The sequence below is a fragment of the Triticum dicoccoides genome, chromosome 7B, assembly GCF_002162155.2.
Source record: "Triticum dicoccoides isolate Atlit2015 ecotype Zavitan chromosome 7B, WEW_v2.0, whole genome shotgun sequence".
In the NCBI taxonomy this organism is placed as follows: domain Eukaryota; kingdom Viridiplantae; phylum Streptophyta; class Magnoliopsida; order Poales; family Poaceae; genus Triticum; species Triticum dicoccoides.
The window spans coordinates 384,195,415-384,207,029 of NC_041393.1; positions in this window are offsets into that span (position 1 = coordinate 384,195,415).

The window sequence follows — 11,615 nt, forward strand, 5'->3', positions numbered from 1 at the left end:
GGGAAGACCTTCCTTTTGACAACATCATTGGGAATACCTGCAAGCTTAAATAATCCACAAACTTCATCCACAAAGATAAGGTGTAAATCGGGATGCAGTGTTCCATCTCCTGCAAATGGATTAGCTAGCAGTTTCTCTATCATACCCGAAGGAATCTCAAAGTAAATATTTTCAATAGGTTCAGTAGGTTGAGGAGCAACTCTTTGCTCTTCTGGTCGGGGTGAGATACCTGAACAAGCCCCTCAAAGGATTAGTTTCCATAGTAATAAGTGACAGAAAATTTCAGCACACTATATAAATGTTTCCTTACCAAGTTCCACTCACCAGAAGCGCTACGCTCCCCGGCAACGGCGCCAGAAAAGAGTCTTGATGACCCACAAGTGTAGGGGACCTATCGTAGTCCTTTCGATAAGTAAGAGTGTCAAACCCAACGAGGAGTAGAAGGAAATGATAAGCGGTTTTCAGTAAGGTTTTCTCTGCAAGCACTGAAAATGTAGGTAACAGATAGTTTTGTGATCAGATAAATTGTAACGAGTAACAAGTAAATAAAGTAAATAAAGTGCAGCAAGGTGGCCCAATCCTTTTTGTAGCAAAGGATAAGCCTGGACAATTTCTTATAATGAGAAAAGAGCTCCCGAGGACACATGAGAATTATCATTAAGCTAGTTTTCATCACGCTCATATGATTCGCGTTTGATACTTTGATAATTTGATATGTGGGTGGACCGGTGCTTGGGTACTACCCTTACTTGGGCAAGCATCCAACTTATGATTAACCCCTATTGCAAGCACCCGCAACTACAAAAGAAGTACTAAAGTAAACCTAACCACAACATTAAACATATGGATCCAATTCAGCCCCTAACAAAGTAACGCATAAACTAGGGTTTAAGCTTTTGTCACTCTAGCAACCCATCATCTACTTATTACTTCCCAATGCCTTCATCTAGGCCCAAATGATGGTGAAGTGTCATGTAGTCGACGTTCACATAACACCACTAGAGGAAAGACAACATACATCTCATCAAAATATCAAACGAATACCAAATTCACATGACTACTAATAGCAAGACTTCACCCATGTCCTCAGGAACAAACGTAACTACTCACAAAGCATATTCATGTTCATAATCAGAGGAGTAAGAATATGCATTTAAGGATCTGAACATATGATCTTCCACCAAGTAAACCAATTAGCATCAACTACAGGGAGTAATCAACACTACTAGCAACCCACAGGTACCAATTTGTGGTTTTGATACAAGATTGGATACAAGAGATGAACTAGGGTTTTGAGAGGAGATGGTGCTGGTGAAGATGTTGATGGAGATTGACCCCCTCCTGATGAGAGGATCATTGGTGACGATGATGGTGATGATTTCCCCCTCCCGGAGGGAAGTTTCCCCGGCAGAACAGCTCTGCCGGAGCTCTAGATTGGTTCTGCCTCGTGACGGCGGAGTTTCGTCCCGTAAGCTTGCCCACAATTTTTTCTAGGGTAAAAGCCTTCATATAGCAGAAGATGGAAACCGGAGGGCCACCAGGGGGCCCAGGAGACAGGGGCACGCCCAGTAGGGGTGGGCGCGCCCCCCACCCTCCTGGCCAGGGTGTGAGCCCCCTCTGGTGTTTCTTTCGCTCAATAATTCTAATTAATTCCAAAAATAAGTTCCGTGGAGTTTCAGGATTTTTGGAGCAGTGCAGAATAGGTTTCCAACATTTGCCCCTTTTCCAGCCAGGATTCCAGTTGCCGACATTCCACCTCTTCATGGTAAACCTTGTAAAATAAGAGAGAATAGCCATAAGTATTGAGATATAAAGTGTAATAACACCCCATAATGCAATAAATATTGATATAAAAGCATGATGCAAAATGGACGTATCAGTAACCTTCTGTATCGGTGAGATCCCATCTTGGAGCCTTCGCCGGCGCTCCGCCGGAGGGGAAATCGACCATGGAGGGCCTCTACATCATCTCCAAGGCCCTTCCGATGAGTTGTGAGTAGTTTACCACAGACCTTCGGGTCCATGGTTATTAGCTAGATGGCTTCTTCTCTCTCTTTGAATCTCAATACCAAGTTCTCCTTGATCTTCTTGGAGATCTATTCGATGTAACTCTTTTTGCGGTGTGTTCGTCGAGATCCGATGAATTGTGGTTTATGATCAAGTTTATCTATGAGAAATATTTGAATCTCCTCTGAATTCTTTTATGTGTGATTAAGTTATCTTTGCAAGTCTCTTCAAATTATCAGTTTGGTTTGGCCTACTAGATTGATCTTTCTTGCAATGGGAGAAGTGCTTAGCTTTGGGTTCAATCTTGTGGTGTCCTTTCCCAGTGATAGCAGGGGCAGAAAGGCACATATTGTATTGTTGCCATCGAGGATAAAAAGATGGGGTTTATATCATATTGCATGAGTTTATCCCTCTACATCATGTCATCTTTCTTAATGCGTTACTCTGTTCTTTATGAACTTAATACTCTAGATGCATGCTGGATAGCGGTCGATGTGTGAAGTAATAGTAGTAGATGCAGGCAGGAGTCGGTCTACTTGTTACGGACGTGATGCCTATATACATGATCATGCCTAGATAATCTCATAATTATTCGCTTTTCTATCAATTGCTCGACAGTAATTTGTTCACCCACCGTAATACTTATGCTATCTTGAGAGAAGCCACTAGTGAAACCTATGGCCCCGGGGTCTATCTTTTATCAGATAAGTTTATCATATACTTATTTGCATCTTTACTTTTCCAATCTATATCATAAAAATACCAAAAATATATTTATCTTATCATATTATCTCTATCAGATCTCACATTCGCAAGTGGCCGTGAAGGGATTGACAACCCCTTTATTGCGTTGGTTGCGAGTTCTTGTTTGTTTGTGTAGGTGCATGGGACTTTTGAGGAGCCTCCTACTGGATCGATACCTTGGTTCTCAAAAACTGAGGGAAATACTTACGCTACTTTGCTGCATTACCCTTTCCTCTTCAAGGAAACCCAACGCAAGCTCAAGACGTAGCAGCATGTCACGCACGTACTTGTCGAAGGCGTGCTCGAAAAAGAGCGACCAGGTACGCTTGTCCGTGTTGGTCCATGCAACCGGATAACAACTAATCCCAGTCGCTATAAATGTCGTGCGTGCTTTAATTTCGGGCTAGTGGATGGACGCAAACATGCAATACAACAAACCGCCCGCCAGCTCCCTAATCTCTGTCTCTATCTATACTTATAATTATACTTATACACTTATACTCCTATAGAAACCGAGTTGGTGGTGATGGTGTGCCTGTCATCCTGCAATATAGACCGTCCGATCTATATCTGGCAGATAGAGAGCAAACTATGGCAATTTTGCAAAAAGATACCCACACCCCTCTCTACATTTGCAGATAAGGCCTTCCCTCATACATCTTCGTCTCCCACGAGATAAACAGCTCGTATAAATGCATCTTGATGTTCCGTGCAACGCATGAGCCTCTAGCTAGTCTCAAATATAAACTGCACTAGTGCACGCCCACGGAACATCCTTTCCTAAGGGACGAAGCCCTGCAGTTACCATCTCCTCTCGTGTAAACCAGCTCCACAAGGGACTAGGCAGTTGGTCGCCATTGCCATGGATTCGCAAGGCACTGGTGCTTCTCGTCCTCGTTGAGGTTGGGAGACCATGGAGGACGATCCTTTGGTACAAATCATAAGTCGCTCTGACTTCCTCACATCTGCAAGACTTAGCGGTACTTGCACCAAATATTTTAAGAGGGTGCGTAAATATGCGTGGGAGAAGGCCATGCTAGTTGGTCTGCCATGCGTCCTTGAGGACGAGGATGTTTCCTCGGGGGTCTCTCCAGCGTGGCGTGACCATAGTTGCATGTTGACGTCCATTGAGATGCCAACGTTGAGGGGCACTCGGATTTGGTCCGATGAGCAGGTAAGTGATTAGTTTGATCACGTAGTAAATCCATTATAAAGACTACTTTCATGTCCATTTCCTAATTCCCCTACTGCCCACTATTTCACAGGTTAGGCTTGGTGCTAGTGGAGATTGGCTTGCATATGTATGAGAGGGTACCAACATCAATTTGCACAACATCTACAACGGTGACACTATTCCCGTAGAACCTTTGTCCAACATTGGGATCAGCCATGCAATGGGCCATCGCCTGAATTGGTATGCTGGAACCATGGTGAGATTGAAGAAGAGAGCAATCCCGGAAGCCTCGATAAGGTCGTCCGCCAACCAAAATTACACTCTCATCGCAGTGTTCGACATCGTGATTGCTTTCACGAACCCTGCACATGGCGGTCAAAGGTGGAACATGCTATCTGCGGCCGATTTTTTTGCCGTACGATTACAAAGACATTGTGCTCCTTTCTAACTTCATCTTCGCGGTGACAAACCAGGGAACTTGTTTCGTATGGGACACATCCTACGGTATACTCCCTTCTTCTAGTTTATTTGTTTTGAATTTTTTTTTTGTTTTATAAGTTTCAAATTCAAATTTAGAGCTCCCCATGACATGTTGAGATTACAATGTGTATTAAATCGTTGTGTGCATGTTGTAGTTTTTTTATTGGTCACGCATGCATGCATTGCAAGTAACATTTTTACCACAATTTTTTAGGAAACTGAGTGCAATAATTGAGTAGTTTTCCAAACTACCAGTACTACACCTGAGACGGTACAAAATCAATACAACCACCACGCCCATGTCTGACCGCCCTGGCCGACCCAAACCCCCTCCCTTGCTAGCGCACACTTCCCGCCTAAAACGGCCAGCGTCGCCCCGGAGCGTTAGTGCCGCATTAATGCCCGGCCAGAGCGGAGGCGACCTCTCACTGGCGCCGGTTTTGAAGTAGTGTGACGGCTGAGAGAGCGCCGCTTCCAGGTGCACGGGACTGCTCCGCGTCGAGGCTGGCCATAGTGGTGGTAACTCGAGTACATACATTTGGGAATAGCAGACACGGTGATGTGGAAGAGAATTAAGAAAGAGACATGGGGTCATGCATGGCAATAAATATGATCATCTATGCTACTACTCTATGATACTATGCACTATAAAAGTATTATATCATACACTAGTATCATGCACTAGTATATTGTCCCCACTATGAGTAGCCTCAAACGACACCACGGTCGGCCGACATACATTACAGTTGCAACTTGTTTAGACTAGGTTTTACTCTGGTTTGTATGAAAACTGTAATGTATCTCGTCCAATTTATATGAATTTTTTTCGAAATGTAATGATTTTCGTCTGATTTCTATGAATTCCTCCTTGTTTGCACGATTATGCAGGGCAAAGTCATCCCCCGATCAAAATCAGATCACCAATCATGGATGTGCATGGGGCATTTGGTCTAACTTGAAACCTTGTAGCTGACGACAACCAGTTGAGACGTACTATCTTAGCAGTCGTTACCCATGGTGCCATTGAAATGCAACAAGGTGCCATGATCTATCATGATCGGACCCTGATCCTGTACCCTGGTAATTCCTTCTCTCCGATCCAAGATTAGTAGAGCCAGGAACTATCGTATATCTTATTGCCATGTGATCTTATAACATTTCAGTACATGTCTCTTTGTACTCCAAGAGCACGAGTAGTTCTTTCCTTCTTCTTTTTATTGATTTGGATAGTCATCTACGTAACTTTATAATGCCAGTTGTATAAACTATAAAGGACTTAGCAATTTCAATTTCGTGTAGTACTAGCTAGGTAGCCATAATCCCATCAAACAAAACTACTCCTACTTTAAATAATGTACATGGCCCAGGTAACACTCTCAAATTGTTTGTCGTTGCCTGTGCCGTAGCTGGTCTATACATTGCTTCCGCCCCCCTCATAGAAATAAGCAATATAAAGTATAGTATTTAATCCGTATCCCCTGCTTACGTTACCTTATTATACTACATGGACCATAACCATGCACGTCAGCATGTATCCAGGTTTGAGATGCCCGGTGTACCAGATGGACGGCGGCATGTTCGAACCCGTGATGCTACCTGGGTGCGGATGAACACACTTGAAGAGTGCTCAATTTTCATCGGGGCAACTACCCCATAGTGCAAACGATGCCACCTTCTATGCACGACGCCAACGGCCTGCCATTCATGAAGAATGGGTGTGTTTTCATTGCACGCCAACGGATTCATAACTTGAACGCCCCTATCCATGATCTATGCTGCTTCAGTTTGGATGAGTCTCCATCGTGGGGAGCCAAACTAAGAAGTTGCGATGATATGGACTCCCGTTGCCCACCATTATGGATCGTTCCATCTTTGTAGAACACGTGGGACTGGAACTACGAGATGGACATGTACCTAGGGGTGTACGAACCTGAGTAATGTAGCGAAGTAAGTGAAGTAGAAAGGGACAGATAGTATGAACATGCATGGCATATAGGCATTTGTATCTTACTACCACTAAATGTTGTACGTGCAATGCATGATGATATTATGATGTACGTGCCTAAGTACTGTACTACTATATTAATTGGAGGCACATATTAGGTTTTATATTTGTTTGCGTATATGGCCCAAGACCTTCCAACTAGATGCGTCTTTCTCTCCGGGTTACACTTTGTATCGTTTACATACTACTAGTACTACTGTGGTCTCCGACCTAGAAGTGGAAGAAGTGGAGACGCTCTACCATGCTTTTCATGTCCCACTCCCTTCGCTGATGTGTGGGACATCCAGCACGTGCCGTGTTTGGCACTCCTTTGTCGTAACAGTTAAAATGCTAGCTTTCAGCAAAAATAAAAAATAAATATAAATAAGAAGTGATACTATACCACGCGGTTTCCTTGCTCCTCGATATCGGAAAGAATATTTCTGTTCACCAACATGTGGGACATCGACCATCCTGGTCCACTTGCCATGCACGCAGAACTCCAAGGGAGAGTCACCCTGGTTGTCGCGCCACAGTAATAATGACTAATGAGCCGTCAAATCACAGGCCCAACCTTTTCCACTTTAAGTTGCTCGGACGAAGGAGCCATCATGACTTCGTTGAATTCCGCTTCTTGAAGAAAACTACTGTACCAGCAATACTCTAGCTATAGTAGTACTGTACTCCAGCGGAGGCCTCCTTTGGTTCATAGGATAGGAATTTTATAGAAATATGAAAATCATAGGAAGTGAGATGACATGCATCTCAATTCCTATAGAGAAAGAGATGCCATTTGATGCATAGGATAGAAATTTTTTCATTGAGTCTAGGCTAATGTACTGGTATTTTGCTCTAAAAACTACATTAGTAAATAGTACTGGTACATGCTCGTAATTAATTAAACAAACATATAGGTGACATAGACACACACACTAACTACTAGTACTACTACTTCCCACATGCTGGCAAGACACCGTCGTTCTCCTTCCCGGCTTTGTTGGCGACACCCCACCGTGCTTGGATCTCCGCCGAGCTCTCCGCAGCAGCGCGTGCGTCCTCTTCTTTCTTGCGGCGGCATGCCTCTCTTTTCTTGAGTGCTTTCTGCCTTTTCTGCTCCCTCTATGCAGCTTTGGCCGCCTCTTACTCTATCGCCCATTCAACCTTGGCAACTTCAAAGTCCACCCACGTAGGTGTGAGGTCACGAGCGGTGATGAACTCGGCATGGCGGGATGCCATTGCTCCCCTACCATTTCATGTGCGGTCATGGGCTGCGAGGAACTCAGCACGGCGGGATGCCATCGCTTCCTTACCGGTTAGTGTGCGGCGCAGTGGCATGAACGACGCTTGGTGGGAGCTCTGGGGCGGAGTGGCTGGACAACTGTATATATAGTGCATTGGTTTGTCAAGAGCTCAAGGACAGACGACGAAGGAAATTTGAATTCCCCTTCAACTAGTCATTTATTACCGAGTAAAATGCATTGACGGTCATCGAACTTGTCTTGATAGCTCACTTTGATCATTGTACTTAAGAATATGGTCATTATATGCGAGATATGGTGATTATACGATCACTAGCTCAACATATAGCTTAGTGTTTGTCTGGTTGGCCAGTCAAATAGTTGACATGCGCCTCATCAGCTCATGTTCTATATCTATCTATCAATGTGGGCCTACCTATCAGTGGAGAAAGAAATAAAAACCAAAATTATGTGTATGTGAGGAATCAAACCAGGGACTTGTCGCTGCAACGCACACTCGTTAGCCAAATGAAAATGAAATACTTTGCGTTAAATGCAGAAACCGATTTTTTATATTATACATGATGCACACAAATGCAAGTAGCATGTACGCATGCAGACACTCACGCTCACGCTGTCAAACCATGGTAATGCATGCACGTCTCCCTCTCAATCAAAGTCCTCCTCATGGCGCAATGCAAACGGAGAGCCCATCACCTGCGCGCCCCGGCGGTGCCTGACATTACTATTTAGATGTTTTCTGGCGGCCTTCGCGAACACCGATCATGTATTCACCTGGCTAAACACTAACATCATACTCGTGCTTGGGCGCCGAGCTGCTCGACATTAGCCATGGCCCTGCACACGAGGCGATGATCGGACTCGGCGCCTTGCTCATGTATATCATTCATCACAACGACAATCTATAAACAGCCTAGCTAGAGAGGGTAATATGGTACCTATATATGTATCATGAGGGACCTATCATAGTGCCACTGCACATGAGTGTGTGTTTGATTGATTCATCCATTATTCATAAGTTATGCATGGTTGTGTGTGTCTAATGGTGGTCGTCAAAGGCTAGCTGGCGACTAGAGCGGTTGCACGGACGCCTGGTTGTCTATACGCCCCACATACGCTTCAAAGGCTCGTCATCCATGAGTTTTTTTGCGGGGGGTCATCCATGAGTTCACATAATTTATTTCAGTATAATCATAACCGTGGCTGAGTAAGTGCGTCCGCGTGCATGCTAGTATGTATTGTGTGTGTGCGTGTGCGTACTGCGTGTGTGTGGGTCGTCCGCATACATGCATGTGTGTCGCGTTTGCTCCTTGCGAAAATACCTCATTTCATGGGGATTTACTGGAGAGATTCGGGGTTAATTCCCCACCCATGCAATGCATAATTTAGCTTTTCTAATTTATTTATTTTTGACCCATTGACGGGTGGGGCCGTAGAACCTGGGTGAGGCGCATGTGGACTGTTTGACCGATCAACCAGACAAAATACGGAGCTATACTCTAAGCCAGTGACTGTATAATCATCTTAAGTCATATATAGTGACCATATTGATCGCATTCTTAAGTATAGTATCAAAAGTGAGCTATAGAGACAAGTTCGATGACCGCTAGTGCATTTTACTCTTTATTACCGCACACGGTTACTTTCTGTTGCCTGTTGAAACTGTGTGCGCTGACCCTATTGTGTATTGCTTTCTGATTGGCCGCCACCCCAGCCACACGTATCGCGCGCGTGCACCATGATCGAACGGCATTCCACGTCCCTATCATCACAACCGTGTAGCTGTAGCTGGGATTTGATGTTTCTGCACCTCCGTCCCGGTTGATGCATGTAACTACAAATAATATCACTGGAAACTATGTTTATTAGTAAGGTACACGTGTATTGCACGCATGAGATTTGGCAACCAAATTATGAATAAATACCACACTATAGCATGTAAGCTTTGAGTCATATATGCATGATGTAGATGTTCGTTAATTCTTATAGTTGTAGTAAATTTCTATAAAATGCACATAATTGCCTAAATATGGTAAATGAACCCGGAGAAGTGCCAAATTTGAACACAATGCTTTGTAGGGTGAATGTTGATCGTAGAAAAAAAAGTGAACTGCCAGATTAATTGAGTAATTTTGCAAACAACAAAAACAATATACCACCGCGCCAGCGTCTGACCGCCTGGCCCACCGAAACCCCTTCCATTGCTACCGCGCTCTTCCCGCCTGAAATGGTCACCGTTGCTCCAGAACGTCAATGTCGCTTTCATGCCCGACGCGACCTCTCATTGGCACTGGGATTGTAGTAGCGCGACGGCCGAGAGAGCGCCACCCGCGCGGCATCCTGGTGCAAGAGACTGCTCCGCCACCCACATTAATGACATGCGGTTGCCGAAAAACCTATTCCGGCACCAGCCGTCCATTCGTCTGATGCGGCTCATTGCCACTCGCCCGCTATATTAACTTCAGCCCCAGCCCCCAGCCATAGCCAAAGACCCACAGTCATTATCCTCTGGTCCCTTCCTTCTGTCGGCACCACTCCAACCATGACCTCCTCGCGCTCCAAAGCTCTCATGGACGTACTATCGCAGGAGCAGACGAAGGACATCACCGACTCCGCTCCGGGCACGCTCCAAAGCTCTCTTGGACATATTGTCGCAGGAGCAGATGAAGGACATCGCTGGCACCCCCCACCCCCCGGCCGCCCTCCGTCGCCATGACCACGAAGTCGGCGCATGTGCGCAGGCACAACTGACAGCTAGGAAGAGTAGTACATGGTAGGTCACCACCGCTCAGGTCCCAGGAAGGCCATCGCTCCTCCACCTAGTCGATGCCAAGCTTGGTGGGGTAAACATTGGTGGCCAATTAGCCGCTTGACGGTGATGTGGAGGCGGAAATCTTCATAACCTTGTCCTCCGGAGGAGGAGGTTATCGAGGCGGAGCTGGACAAAGTTGAGGCGAATGAGGAGGAGGCAAAGGCAATAGACAGAGCATCAGTTCTCAGGGCTCTTGGCCGGACATGGTGGTCGGGCACCGGCAATCGTTTGGATTAGGTTTACAGTACGTTTTATTATGGTTTGTGCGAAATATGTAATGAATTTCATCCAATTTATAGGAAAAGTTTTGGAAATGTAATGAATTTCATCTGGTTAATTTGAAATTTTCTTTGTTTGCACGAATTTCATCTAGTTAGCTCATATAGTTGTCGAAAGGTATGCGAGCAACATTGGATGGCATCCTCTGGCATCAGTGTCCTTGGACAGATGCCGGTGTAAATTTGTGGGTCGGCGGTGGAGATACCCTAACTATCATGCTATAATCGCTAACAGTGCTCTATTATTTCGCAGGGAACAGTTATCCCTCAATCAAAATCAGATCCGTCGTGTTTCGCACTCCTCCCATGTAAGAGTGGAGACGCTTGCTTACATAAAAATGGAGCAAGTGGACAACACTGTAGCACATCATATCACTCAAACCCACTAGGCTAAACTAGCCCACCTAACGCGTGGGAAAGCCCCGCCCTCGTCATTTTGTTTCGGATTTCTATCGACCGATCGCACGAAAATGTTACACTTTGCAATTTCAAAAGGAAAAAACGACACACTTAAAGCATGCTTGTCGCGTTTGCATCGCACCCCCGACAGTCCGTCTCGCACGCTGCTCACCAAAGGGGACACACATTGTCTTGCATTTTCACTAACATCTAGGACTGCAGTTCAATAAACCGTCGATAGCCAAAATCTAATCGCTCGGCGGGCGTCGGCTGAGGAGAGAGAGATGGGGGAGGGAGAAGAGATTGCCCGCCCACCGCGCACAGAATCCAAGAAATATGGTGATAACTAGACAAGGGTCAAAGCTCAAATTAAAGACAAACTCGTAGAAAGGGGTCAATCTATAGGTGCCCTAATTAACGTAGCCTGCTTGACCTAGATGGCAGCCGAGTAATCTTCGTGGATGTGCCCCGAATGACT